Below are 14,386 nucleotides of genomic sequence, written 5' to 3' on the forward strand. Positions count from 1 at the left end.
CTGACATGGTGTCTTCCAATATGCCCATTCACGTGAACCAGCCATTCTGGACAGGCACTACCAAGCCCGATTCCCTAAACTCTGGTCCTTATCCCAGCATACCCGGAAGCTACAGAGACTGAGAGCGAGGAACAGAACCAAACAAACAACGCGCTCATCCATAACATTGATAAGTACAATAAACGTTGCTTAAATTAAACATGAACGCTTGTCTGTATATTGTTTATACCATAAACTGTTGCTGACGGGAGGTAATAATAGTGTGTAATGTATGTTCTAAGATAGCGAAGTTAACTTGTGTGATAATGGAGCAGGGAGGTGTGTGTGAGAGAGTGTGTGTCAAACGCTGCCAGTGACGGACTTCTCCGTCACATTGATTGAGCGATGGATAAATGGTAGCCTAACATTAGTTAGTGTAGCGGGAATAAACCAGTCGTGTCAGAAAAGGAGAGAGGTGGCCTGCAATATAATTATGGTAGTCCTATATAATAAAAATCTAATGAATAGGAGACATGCTGCTTTTGGTATTTATTAAGGATCCCCATTAGCCAAGGCAGCAAGTACTCTTCCTGGGGTCCAAAGAAGTATATAAGGCAAGTATAAAATACAAGAGTATGTTTAACATTATTACACCACTACATATCTGCAATACATGTTTAGTGCCACCATACATACTTTTGTATATATAGTGTATGTGGACACCCCTTAAAATTAATGGATTTGGCTATTTCAACCGAGCACACAGCCATGCAATCTCCATAGACAAACATTGGCAGTAGAATATCCCTACTGAGGGCTCAGTGACTTTCAAAGTAGCACTGTCATTGGATGTCACCTTTCAAACAAGTCGGTCAGTTAAATTTCTGACCCTGCTAGAGCTAAACCGGTCAACTGTAAGTGATTGTTATTGTGAAGTGGCAGGCCACACAAGCTCCCAGAACGGGACCGGAGAGTGCTGAAGCGCATAGCACGTAAAAATAGTCTGTCCTCGCTATGCAACATTCACTACCGAGTTCCAAACTGCCTCTGAAAGCAACGTCAGCACAAGAACTGTTTGTCGTGAGCTTCATGAAATGGGTTTCCGCGGCCGAGCAGCCGCACACAAGCCTAAGATCACTGTGTGCAGTACAGAGCTTTGGCTGGAGTTGTGTAAAGCTCAGCGTTATCTGAAGTGATGAATTATGCAAGACCATATGGCAGTCCAATGTGCTTAGTGGATGCCAGGAGAACGCTACCTGCCCCAATACATAGTCCCAACTATGTTTGATAGAGGAGGAATAATGGTCTGGGGCAGTTTTCATGGTTCGGGCTAGGCCAATTACATTCTAGAGAATTCTGTGCTTCCAACTTTGTGGCAACAGGTATGATAATGGCCCCTTGCACAAAGCAAGGTCCATGCAGAAATGGTTTGTTGAGATCGCTGTGGAAAAACTTGACTGGCCTGCACAGAGCCCTGACCTCAACCCCATCGACCACACTTTGGGATGAATTGGAACGCCGACTGCAAGCCCTAATCGCCAAACGTCAATGCCCGACCTCACTAATGCTCTTGTGGCTGAATGGAAACAAGTCCCTGCAGCAATGTTCCAACATCTAGTGGAAAGCCTTCCCAGAAGAGTGGAGGCTGTTTTGGCAGCAATGTTCCAACATCTAGTGAAAAGCCTTCCCAGAAGAGTGGATGCTGTTATAGCAGCAATGTTCCAACATCTAGTGGAAAGCCTTCCCAGAAGAGTGGAGGCTGTTTTGGCAGCAATGTTCCAACATCTAGTGAAAAGCCTTCCCAGAAGAGTGGATGCTGTTATAGCAGCAATGTTCCAACATCTAGTGGAAAGCCTTCCCAGAAGAGTGGAGGCTGCTGTTCCAACATCTAGTGGAAAGCCTTCTCAGAAGAGTGGAGGCTGTTATAGCAGCAATGTTCCAACATCTAGTGGAAAGCCTTCCCAGAAGAGTGGATGCTGTTATAGCAGCAAAGCATATTAATGCCCATGATTTTGAAATAAGATGTTCGGTGAGCAGGTGTCCACTTACTTTTGGTCATGTAGTGTACTTGTGTAGTACGTGTGCTATAGTAGCGTGTGTGCCTGTGAGTGTCTCTTCACAAATCCACGTTGTTCCACAAGGTGTAGTTGAATGTTTTTTTTTTTTATCTGATTTTACTGCTTGCATGAGTTACTTGGTAGAGAATAGAGTTCCATGTAGTCATGGCAGTGTGTAGTACTGTGGAATAGAGGTCCATGTAGTCATGGCAGTGTGTAGTACTGTGGAATAGAGTTCCATGTTGTCATGGCAGTGTGTAGTACTGTGGAATAGAGTTCCATGTAGTCATGGCTCTATGTAGTACTGTGGAATAGAGTTCCATGTAGTCATGGCTCTATGTAGTACTGTGGAATAGAGTTCCATGTTGTCATGGCAGTGTGTAGTACTGTGGAATAGAGTTCCATGTAGTCATGGCAGTGTGTAGTACTGTGGAATAGAGTTCCATGTAGTCATGGCAGTGTGTAGTACTGTGGAATAGAGTTCCATGTTGTCATGGCAGTGTGTAGTACTGTGGAATAGAGTTCCATGTAGTCATGGCAGTGTGTAGTACTGTGGAATAGAGTTCCATGTAGTCATGGCAGTGTGTAGTACTGTGGAATAGAGTTCCATGTTGTCATGGCAGTGTGTAGTACTGTGGAATAGAGTTCCATGTTGTCATGGCAGTGTGTAGTACTGTGGAATAGAGTTCCATGTTGTCATGGCAGTGTGTAGTACTGTGGAATAGAGTTCCATGTAGTCATGGCAGTGTGTAGTACTGTGGAATAGAGTGCCATGTAGTCATGGCAGTGTGTAGTACTGTGGAATAGAGTTCCATGTTGTCATGGCAGTGTGTAGTACTGTGGAATAGAGTTCCATGTTGTCATGGTAGTGTGTAGTACTGTGGAATAGATTTCCATGTTGTCATGGCAGTGTGTAGTACTGTGGAATAGAGTTCCATGTTGTCATGGCAGTGTGTAGTACTGTGGAATAGAGTTCCATGTAGTCACGGCAGTGTGTAGTACTGTGGAATAGAGTTCCATGTTGTCATGGCAGTGTGTAGTACTGTGGAATAGAGTTCCATGTTGTCATGGCAGTGTGTAGTACTGTGGAATAGAGTTCCATGTAGTCATGGCAGTGTGTAGTACTGTGGAATAGAGTTCCATGTAGTCATGGCAGTGTGTAGTACTGTGGAATAGAGTTCCATGTTGTCATGGCAGTGTGTAGTACTGTGGAATAGAGTTCCATGTTGTCATGGCAGTGTGTAGTACTGTGGAATAGAGTTCCATGTTGTCAAGTGTGTAGTACTGTGGAATAGAGTTCCATGTAGTCACGGCAGTGTGTAGTACTGTGGAATAGAGTTCCATGTAGTCATGGCAGTGTGTAGTACTGTGGAATAGAGTTCCATGTAGTCATGGCAGTGTGTTGTACTGTGGAATAGAGTTCCATGTTGTCATGGCAGTGTGTAGTACTGTGCGCCTCGTATAGTCTGTTCTGGACTTGGGGACTGGGAAGAGACCTCTGGTGGCATGTCTTGTGGGGTACACATGGGTGTGCCAGTCGTTTGAACAGACCGCTCCGTGCAAAGACGAGTAGTGATGCAGTCAATGTCTCGTCTACTTTGAGCCAGGAGAGATTGATGTTAGCGCTCAGTGTACATTTCAGGGCCAGCAGCCGTGCTGCTCTGTTTTGGGCCAACTGTAATTTGCCTACGTCCCTCTTTGTGGCACTTGATCATTTGATCAGTGGAGGCTGCTGAGGGGAGGACGGCTCATAATAATGGCTGGAACGGAGTAAATGGCATCAAACACCTGGAAACCATGTATTTAATACCATTCCAGCCATTCCATTCCAGCCATTACCACGAGCCCGTCCTCCCCACCTAAGGTGCCACCAACCTCCTGTGCATTTGACTGCTATGCGACCTCCTTTAAAGACAAACACATCTGTTTGATCACTAGGCCTACGTTTATGATAATAATGATTAGCCGACCTTTGTTATAATTCCTACATCAATCTCTCCATTTACCCCGAGAGAACAACAGGCCTAATTGCTTGCAATACAGTTGATCAACGACTAGAAGTTGTGCCTCATGGTCTGAGATAACGTAGAGATAGGGACGCTTTCCAGTTCAAAATGGATAAATAACAACCTTTTGCCGGAAATCTGTTGCATGTAAGATTTAGAAAAGTTTTTGTGTGCCCGTGTGTCTCTGCGTGCCCGTGTGTCTCTGCGTGCCCGTGTGTCTCTGCGTGCCCGTGTGTCTCTGTGCCCGTGTGTCTCTGTGCCCGTGTGTCTCTGTGCCCGTGTGTCTCTGCGTGCCTGTGTGTCTCTGCGTGCCCGTGCATCTCTGTGTGCCCCGGTGTCTCTGTGTTTGTGTCTCTGTGTGTGCGTCTCTGTGTGCACCGGTGTCTCTGTGTTTGTGTCTCTGTGTGCCTGTGTGTGTGTCTTTGTGGGTCTCTGTGTGTGCATCTCTGTGTGTCTCTGTGTCTCTGTGTTTGTGTCTCTGTGTGTGCGTCTCTGTGTGCCCCGGTGTCTCTGTGTGTGTGTCTCTGTGTGCCCCGGTGTCTCTGTGTTTGCGTCTCTGTGCCCCGGTGTCTCTGTGTGCCTCAGTGTCTCTGTGTGCCTCAGTGTCTCTGTATTTGTGTCACTGTGCCCGGGTGTCTCTGTGTGTCCATGTCTAGTTAGGGGAGATGGTCCTGGAGCGTAGACATCCACAGGTCAGGTACTGCATAGCCTTCATGCTGACGTGCATCAGGGGCCCCAGGTTGAACAACATATGGTAGAAGGCGTGCCCCGACTTCTCTCTTTTGGGTCACTTTTGCCGGTCCCAAGCCCGGATAAAGGAGGGTTGGAATTGTGTAAAAGTTTTTTTTTAAACAAGAATCGACAGAAGAAAGTTCATTTGTAGTTCTAAACATATTTAGGGTGTTTTTTTACTAACTTTTTGTCTCTCCCATGATGTTATTCCTCTCTCCTACAGTGCCCATCACAATTACATGCACATGGCCAATTATGCAAATTAGACGCTGATGTCATTTAGTGACTTTTAGGACAGCCAATAGCTACTTTCCTTACTGAGGAGTTGGCAACACTGGAGTCAAGAAGTTGCCTTTTCTTTTCAATAAACTAAAATGGCGGTGAGGTAGTATGGAAGAGACTGAGAGAAGGCTGGAGAAGCAACAGCTGTGCTGGAGTGCAATCAATATGGCGGCACCTTTCTGATGGTATGGAGCCGGAGGATGAGGGTCAAGGATCTGAATGGGCTTCAGAGGAAAGACAGAGAGGAGGAGAGCTCCTGGTACAGAAAGCACTGGAGCGTCTAGTAGTCAAAGGTAGGAAGCAAGAGTAGTGATGTGTTGGAGTGGAAAGGGGTGATGGTGTTTGATGAGACCACACGGCCATAGAAGAAGAAGTTGCTTTCTTAAAATGGACGAGCCAAGGAGGTTGAGGAAGATGGCGGAAGCAGAAGTGTCGTTTTGAAGTTGAAAGCACGTTGAGTACAGTTAGTGGACAACAGTAGAATCAAAGAATGGAGAGAGAAAAAATGTATACAATTGTTGTGGGATGTGAGTCTGATGAATCATTGCTTGTTGGATAATGGTGTTTATTTGGGAAACCCCTTTGAAGTCATGAGGATGGTGAAGAAGGCTTCGGGAAAAGTGGAATCAGTCAAAGTAACCAGGAGTGGTATGGGGTTGACATCATGTAGTCATAGTAACCAGGAGCGGTATGGTGTTGATATCGTGTAGTCATAGTAACCAGGAGTGGTATGGTGTTGATATCGTGTAGCCATAGTAACCAGGAGTGGTATGGTGTTGACATCATGTAGTCATAGTAACCAGGAGTGGTATGGTGTTGATATCTAGTAACCAGGAGTGGTATGGTGTTGACATCATGTAGTCATAGTAACCAGGAGTGGTATGGTGTTGATATCTAGTAACCAGGAGTGGTATGGTGTTGATATCGTGTAGTCATAGTAACCAGGAGCGGTATGGTGTTGATATCGTGTAGTCATAGTAACCAGGAGCGGTATGGTGTTGACATTGTGTAGTCATAGTAACCATAAGTGGTATGGTGTTGATATCGTGTAGTCATAGTAACCAGGAGGGGTATGGTGTTGATATCGTGTAGTCATAGTAACCAGGAGCGGTATGGTGTTGATATCGTGTAGTCATAGTAACCAGGAGCGGTATGGTGTTGATATCGTGTAGTCATAGTAACCAGGAGCGGTAATGGTGTTGATATCGTGTAGCCATAGTAACCAGGAGCGGTAATGGTGTTGATATAACCAGGAGCGGTAATGGTGTTGAGTCATAGTAACCAGGAGCGGTATGGTGTTGATATCGTGTAGTCATAGTAACCAGGAGCGGTAATGGTGTTGATATCGTGTAGCCATAGTAACCAGGAGCGGTAATGGTGTTGATATCGTGTAGTCATAGTAACCAGGAGCGGTAATGGTGTTGATATCGTGTAGTCATAGTAACCAGGAGCGGTAATGGTGTTGATATCGTGTAGTCATAGTAACCAGGAGCGGTAATGGTGTTGATATCGTGTAGTCATAGTAACCAGGAGCGGTAATGGTGTTGATATCGTGTGTATCTAAAGAGCAAAAGGAGTGGACATTTTCAGAGCAGGGCACTGGTGAAAGGTGTTGTTGGACATTGATCATCAATATCTTAGGCAAAACAATCCAGGAGTAGCTAATGCTCGTCTCCTGACCCGTCTGGAGAATGGAGGAAATGAGCTAAATGTATCTATTATTGATGTTTGATGAGTATTCACCACCCTATGTAAAGTTGGGATATATAAGATACGCAGTAAGATCGTTGGTGCAGAACCCGATGCAAGAAGTGTAAACAGTTTGACCATGTGTCAAGTGTTTGCAGGTGGAAGGAATATGTTATTGAAGAGTGTGAATGTAAAACGTTGTAACTGTGGTGGAGATCATAATTCTGAATTCCCTGAGTGCCCTGTCAGGGTGAAAGAGGTTGAGGTGTCAAGGATCAGGGCTGTACAGCAAATCTCCTATGTGGAGGCGGGGAAGAGTTGAAGGGTCAAGAGGCCACAGTTCTGAAGAAGATATGGAGGTGGATGCATCACAACCAGTTGCCAATGTTATTCATCAATCCAGTGATCTGGATACACTTATTGTGAAGAAGGTGGATTTTGTAGCATTTATAGCCACGGTTATTAATGCTACTGCACAAGTATCCAAGAAGCTGGAGAACATATCAGCAGCTGAGAAGTCTTTGGGCCTCCGAGACTTAATGGCAGAAGCACTGCATGGACTACTGTTGCCAGGAAATGTCCTGCAATCACAGGATTCTTCTGAGCCTGTGTGGGGGAAATGATTTAAAACAGAAAGCAGGCAGATTTTATTTAATTAAAATTTCGTTATTGATAGTTTGTGCGGATAAAAAAAAATACCACGCTTTTTTTGTTTTTCGGATCTTTATTATCCATCTGTACTGTAGATGGCGGAATGCAAGTATTGTTGTTGCGGACGCCATTATACCAAAGAAGAAGAAGTTGCTCTCTTTCGTCAGTGTGGAACCGTGATTTCAGTGCTGAAAGGGTCTTCAAGCCGCTGCACATATGATCTGAAATGTTCTATTACTTCCAAACCAATGGGTAAAATATAATATCCTATTCATTAAGAGACTTAGTTAAGTTGCGCAATGTACGCATTTAGCGCAGCCATGGCGGTCTGGAGAACTCCCAATATGTATTCTCGCGGCGACAGCACCTATCGCGTTCTCATACAGGGTGGTCTCTAGCTAGCTAGCTACATCAAAAACAAGAGCTGTCAACTTTCAAAATCAAGGTAAGATCAAGCTTTCTAACATATTCTATAATGTTTCCAAATACACAACGTCATTTTAGTTGTCGGATTATTTGTCCACGTCCACTGGATCAACGTTGTCTCAACAATTAGCCTATTGATCTAGCTAGCTACGTCGTTAGCTTGCTAACTAGCCATTAGAAGCTAACTAGCTATCAAAGCAAGTTTGTTGATTTTCAAGACGCTGTGTTGTGAATCACCATATTATTTGTTATCATACATTCTCAAATATATGAAGTGTGTATCGTTCATCTTTAAGATGACAAATCCATTGGCAACCCTGAATAGCTAGTAAGTTAGCATGGCTAGCTAGGCCGTTTTGTTAGGTAGACAAGGTGGCTAACTTCATTTCAGTAACCATTGTTCATGTTTTGGCGATTACAAACTAAATATCGGTTTTAGTTCTCCTTTGTTTTAAAGGGCCTATCAGCATTTGCTACATCCGTTCTTGGACTTGTAAATTAATGATTTTATATATATATATACACCTCCATTCGTTCTTGAAGAATATAACATGAAATGTCTCATGAGCTTAGTTTAACTGGTGCACCCCATCAGAACCCAAAATACAACCTTGTTTTATGCCAACGTTTGGGGGGAAAAAATACTATATAGCCTCAAAACATGGTTAAAACTATCCTTTTGATCAAATGGATGGATTTGAATTTGAAAGTGTTTATATTTCTCCAGCCCCACCCCTCAGCTTTTCCCTGTACCAGGGGAGTGGAGTCCACTTTATTGTTTCCACTAAACTATATTGCGCGTGATTTAGCTAGCAGTGGAGCGCTGTCCTAGAAGGCACTGCATCTCAGTGCTAGAAGGCACTGCATCTCAGTGCTAGAAGGCACTGCATCTCAGTGCAAGTGCTAAGGCACTGCATCTCAGTGCTAGAAGGCACTGCATCTCAGTGCTAGAAGGCACTGCATCTCAGTGCTAGAAGGCACTGCATCTCAGTGCTAGAAGGCACTGCATCTCAGTGCTAGAAGGCACTGCATCTCAGTGCTAGAGGCGTCACTACAGACCCTGGTTCTACATGGCAATATGAATGTCCAATAAGCACAATAGACTGACTGGGGAGGTGATTTCTCACAATGAAAGTCCCTCAATTAGAGCTATGATGTTAATATGTGTGTTATTTCTTCAGAATTGTAATCTGTGGGTGTCACACCATTTCATAGACCCAAGATCCATAGGTAAGGCTGTACATTGTAAGAAAAGCAGGCGTTTGCCCCCAATGCAATGTTGAAGTCTATACGTTCACAATGTGATTTCAACTGATTTTTTGGGGGGGTCAAATTAACAACTTATTGTCTTGTTGAATTTATTTAAACTACATTCCAAACTTGTTTAGCATTATTTTGTCCAATTGTGGCAGGATTCCACTATCTGCATGTTTGCATCAGTTCCTTTGGGGGACTTTTAATTTGAAGGTGAAACACCGATTCCACTATTGTTGCTCACTCTGTTGTTCATGACACACCAGTAGCTATAAAGCTATCATTGCCTTCGCCATGGCAACGTTAGCTTGCTAGATACATTTTAAAGCAGAGATTCCTAGTACATATATTTTGCATGGTTTATCCCTTTATTATGGATTTTGTGGAAATCACCTTTCACATGTTCTTCCTCTTTTGAATCCATCTGTAGCCTTCCATGTCTGAACAGAAGTCCACAGAGTCCCCAGGTTCTGGCTGTGGTGTTCCAGCCCAGAGAACCTCACAGCAGGGTCCAGAGATGGTGTCAGTGAAGCTGGAGGACTGCAGTCAAACACTGGAACTTAATGTGATTGTCAAAGAGGAGGAGGAGAGAGAAGTCAAAGAGGAAATGGAGAAGATAGAAGTCAAAGAGGAAGTAGAGATGTCAGTCAAAGAAGAGCATGAGAGAACAGTCGAAGAAGAAGAGGAGGAGGAGCAAGCAGTCAAAGAAGAGCATGGGAGAACAGTCGAAGAAGAAGAGGAGGAGGAGCAAGCAGTCAAAGAAGAGCATGAGAGAACAGTCAAAGAAGAAGAAGAAGAAGAGGAGGAGGAGGTAGTTATAAGCATCAAAGAAGAGGTGGAGAAAAGATCAGTGAAAGCAGAAGAGAACAAGGAAGAAGCTGCTCAACATCTAGGAACTAAAGAAGTAGATAGTATCAGTGACCCAGGTAAGTTCAGGTGTGGAGTACAGAGAGAGGTGCCTCGGTGGCACCAGGGGATTCCAGAAGTATTATTACTACTCCTGGTTACTATGACTACACGATTCCACAACTATTATTACTACTCCTGGTTACTATGACTACACGATTCCACAACTAGTATTACTACTCCTGGTTACTATGACTACACGATTCCACAACTAGTATTACTACTCCTGATTACTATGACTACACGATTCCACAACTAGTATTACTACTCCTGGTTACTATGACTACACGATTCCACAACTAGTATTACTACTCCTGGTTACTATGACTACACGATTCCACAACTAGTATTACTACTCCTGGTTACTATGACTACACGATTCCACAACTATTATTACTACTCCTGGTTACTATGACTACACGATTCCACAACTGTTATTGTGCTTTTGCTGGCATCAAGTCTTTTAAAGCCTCCTGTTGATGTTACTCTTCAATAACACAAACCCCCTGTTAGCGTTGATGTTACTCTTCAATAACACAAACCCCCTGTTAGCGTTGATGTTACTCTTCAATAACACAAACCCCCTGTTAGCGTTGATGTTACTCTTCAATAACACAAACCCCCTGTTAGCGTTGATGTTACTCTTCAATAACACAAACCCCAAAGCAAATCAGGGGGAGGGCAATAGGTTTATTCTTATTCAAAGAGGACGAACTGTGCGGGGAGGTAGATGTTCATTCTCCCCTGTCCTCAGTGATTCTCTCCTCAGTGATTCTCTCCTCAGTGATTCTCTCCACAGAACAAAGGGACAGGGTGTACTTTGTAACCCAGCCCTAGCCTGTGGTTGACCAATTTAGCCAATGGGCAAAATAACAAGTATCCTATTTCAGGTTGGACCAATGAGAATGTGCCACACGTAGCTATGATTTCAAGACTGACATTCCTAACAGATGTTGAACTGAAAACCAACTATTTCCATTGATAAGTCCCTATTGATCGTTAATGCTCTGTTGACTTTGTCCTCTTAACCTTTAGTATTGTATTGACCTCTCGTCCTCGGTCTCTGCGTTGTGTATTTATCTTCAAAATATTGTTATACCTTTTTTTTAATGCTCTGATCCTGATTCTAACCCCATATCTGTCCATATTCCCACAGGAGAGAGCTCCAAACCAAGTTCAGACAGTGAGCCCAGTTCCACAGCATCAGGAAACCATAAACAACACAGACTGAGGAACTCAAGACAGAAACATCATCACTGCATGGACTGCTTCACTAGCTTCTATGATCCAGAGGAGTTGAGAAGACACACTTGTAGGCCCCACCACTGCTCAGATTGCAGAGGCAGTTTTATTTGTCCGATTCACCTCAAATCACACCAACAAAGTCTCAAAATAAAGAAGATGTACCCGTGTGGTCAATGTGGGAAGAGATTTCAGACACCAAGCAGCTTGAAGATGCACCAGCTTACTCACACAGGAAAGAAGTCGTACCACTGCTTCCAGTGTAGGAAGACTTTCGGTTGGTCATTCAATTTGAAGAGACACCAGAAAATACACACAGGGGAGAAACCTTTCCACTGCTCCCAGTGTGGAAAGAGCTTCAGTCAGACAGGAGACTTAAAAAACATCAGAGAGTACACACAGGAGAGAAGCCTTACCACTGCTCTGAGTGTGGGAAGAGCTTCAGTATAGAAGCAAATCTAAAGGAGCACCAGAAATTACATACAGGAGAGAAGCCTTTCCACTGCTCCCAATGTGGTAAAAGCTTCAGTCGGTTGAGAGAACTAAAGAAACATCAGAGAATACACACAGGGGAAAAGCCATACAGCTGTGATCAGTGTGGGAAGAGTTTCAGTCAAACAGGAGTCCTAAAGAGACACCAGCTAACTCACACAGGAGAAAAGCCTTTCAACTGCTCCCAGTGTGGGAAGGATTTCAGTCAGTCATCACTTTTGAAGAGACACCAGCTAACGCACACAGGAAAGAAGCCTCACCACTGCTCTCATTGTGGAAAAAGTTTTAAATTGGAAGGAAGCCTTCAGAGTCACCTGAGAATACACAATGGAGAGAAGCCCCAGCACTGCTCCCAATGTGGGAAGGCATTCAGTCAGGCAGTAGACCTAAAGAAACACCAGAGAATACACATAAGGGAGAAGTCTTTCCACTGCTCTCAGTGTGGGAAGACTTTCGGTCGGTCATTATTTTTGAAGCGACACCAGAGAAGACACACAGGGGAGAAGCCTTTCCACTGCTCACAATGTGGGAAGACCTTCAGTGAAAAAGGAAATCTAAAGCAACACCAGAGAAGACACTCAGGAGAGAAACCGTACAGCTGTGATCAGTGTGGGATTTGTTTTAAATGGAAACAAAGCCTGAAGGAACATACGGAGGCAAAGCACAGTGCAGTGCCCAACTCTAACCTTATAATGGAGTTGCCAAGCTGGGCATCTACATATCTGACTAATATTGACTGACTGTTTTTTTGTTATTCTGTTAAACCTCTTTTAAAATATATATTTGATCTTCTAACACTTTATTTAGACAGACAAAAACACAGGGGGCGACAGGAAACTGGTAGGGTGGACACAGGAAACTGGTAGGGTGGACACAGGAAACTGGTAGGGTGGACACAGGAAACTGGTAGGGAGGACACAGGAGACTGGTAGGATGGACACAGGAGACTGGTAGGGTGGACACAGGAAACTGGTAGGGTGGACACGGGAAACTGGTAGGGAGGATACGGGAAACTGGTAGGGTGGACACGGGAGACTGGTAGGGTGGACACGGGAGACTGGTAGGGTGGAGGACACAGGAAACTGGTGGACACAGGAAACTGGCAGGGTGGACACAGGAAACTGGTAGGGTGGACACAGGAAACTGGTAGGGTGGAGGACACAGGAAACTGGTAGGGTGGAGGACACAGGAAACTGGTAGGGTGGAGGACACAGGAAACTGGTAGGGTGGTGGACACAGGAAACTGGTAGGGTGGAGGACACAGGAAACTGGTGGACACAGGAACTGAAAACCGGTGTCCAGTGGGGAGGACGTGTGACTGGCTGCAGTGTTACCACTATACAACAGGTTATTATTCTGTCACACTTGGAAGTTCACTTATAATATTCTCATATGGAAATGTACTAAAGGGTTCCAGCACGTGGATCATATCCTGCAGAAATCCATTCTGTTTCTATCTGCATAAAGTCAATTTACTTTCTGAACTAAACTTCCATAACCAGCAAAGACACACACTTCTCTGGAACATGTTATGTGCATATTGATGTCATTTCACCAGACTGCACACGTATCTGCTTAATGTAACTCTTTCTCTGGGTGATTTGTGATGTTTTACTTGTGCTTCCTGTGACTGTGTTTTTATATGTGAATGTGTATATTTATATTGTATTGTACAGGGCACATTGGAAAGAGAGACCTAGGTCTCAATATGTCTTCCCAGGTCAAATAAAGGTAAATGCATCACTAATAATAATAATAATGACCTGATTTTAAAAAGTAGAGGACAGACATAAGGGAAGGCTGTTGTCTGTATTAACCAGTGGTCTACTATAATGCAGGGTATAATGTAAAGTAAAAATAAAATAATGACAAGATAAGCACGTTTTTATTTTGGTTTTATTCACCGTGCAGACAATGGGTTCCATCAGCTTGTTGCTATGCACATCCATCCATGTCAATTATATGGCATGCACAGGTTCATGAGGTCATCCACCATCAATTGACTGTTGGCACGGGATGCCCCCCCACCCCACACACTACTACTATCTACTCAGGATTATGTAGCTATTTGACTTAGAATTCTAAGAACCCTTGATGTATCAACGAAATATCAAACAATTATTTGATGATAAGGTATTTTTGGCCTTACAGCTGTTTAGTCCAAACAAACACATTGAACAACAGATAGTCCTTACTGCTGTTAGTCCATACAAACACATTGAATAACAGATAGTCCTTACATACCTTAAGGGAAGATTTCGGCAGTAGCTGTATGGTTAGTGAGAAAGTCCATATTGCAAATGTACGGTCCCTTACTAGACGTCCAAAATCGTTTGTAAAATTCGCGGACGGCGTCAGGCCGAGCGGCAGGGCCGGACCTACCAGGAAGTCATCAAATGAACTTTGTCTGACATTCGGTTTCCGTTTTACAAAAATAATACGATTTTGGTCATTTCTCCGCTGTCCCGGAAATTCCCACAAGAGGGCATAAGCAATCATATTGCTATTGGACAAAACATCACGATTCACGACGGGGCCTTATCTCGAAAACTGAAAATATTTAGAAGTCGAAACTCGGTGAGCGTAGGTTTGGCATAATGGGTAGTTGGCCCAGAACAAGATGGCGTCTAGGCCTGAACGGTTTTTGAGTTATGGCCATTTATCTGGGAT

At 44.0% G+C, this 14,386-nt stretch overlaps 1 pseudogene; it reads left to right on the forward strand.

The window, feature by feature from the left end:
• The first annotated feature begins 6,537 nt into the window (after positions 1-6,537).
• LOC115117207 (gastrula zinc finger protein XlCGF57.1-like) lies at positions 6,538-13,593 on the forward strand (annotated as a pseudogene).
• Positions 13,594-14,386: the final 793 nt, after the last annotated feature.

Source organism: Oncorhynchus nerka, linkage group LG15 (genome assembly GCF_034236695.1).
Source record: "Oncorhynchus nerka isolate Pitt River linkage group LG15, Oner_Uvic_2.0, whole genome shotgun sequence".
Classification (NCBI taxonomy): Eukaryota; Metazoa; Chordata; class Actinopteri; order Salmoniformes; family Salmonidae; genus Oncorhynchus; species Oncorhynchus nerka.